This window comes from Mus pahari, chromosome 10 (genome assembly GCF_900095145.1).
Source record: "Mus pahari chromosome 10, PAHARI_EIJ_v1.1, whole genome shotgun sequence".
NCBI classification, from domain to species: domain Eukaryota; kingdom Metazoa; phylum Chordata; class Mammalia; order Rodentia; family Muridae; genus Mus; species Mus pahari.
Genome location: NC_034599.1, coordinates 74,650,990 through 74,651,344, shown reverse-complemented (window position 1 = coordinate 74,651,344; position 355 = coordinate 74,650,990).

Here is a 355-nt window from a genome sequence, read left to right as displayed (position 1 = left end):
TAGAGGCTCAAAGAAACTGTCTTGAGAAATAACCACACAATTACCAGGTATTATTCCTTGTGACTTCCACTTTTTCATGACTCTTAGCTGGTATTTTTGGTATTTTCCAATTACACCATCCCCACCCCCTTGAGTTGTGGTTTTTTCCCTTTAAATACCCCTTCTCCAGCTACTCAGGGTCTGCGTGGTGTATGACTGTGGGTCCCAGAGCGCACATGGAATAAAAAGTCCTCTTGAGGTTTACATCAACGCCTTTAATCCCAGCACTTGGGAGGCAGAGGCAGGCAGATTTCTGAGTTCGAGGCCAGCCTGGTCTACAGAGCGAGTTCCAGGACAGCCAGGGCTGCACAGAGAA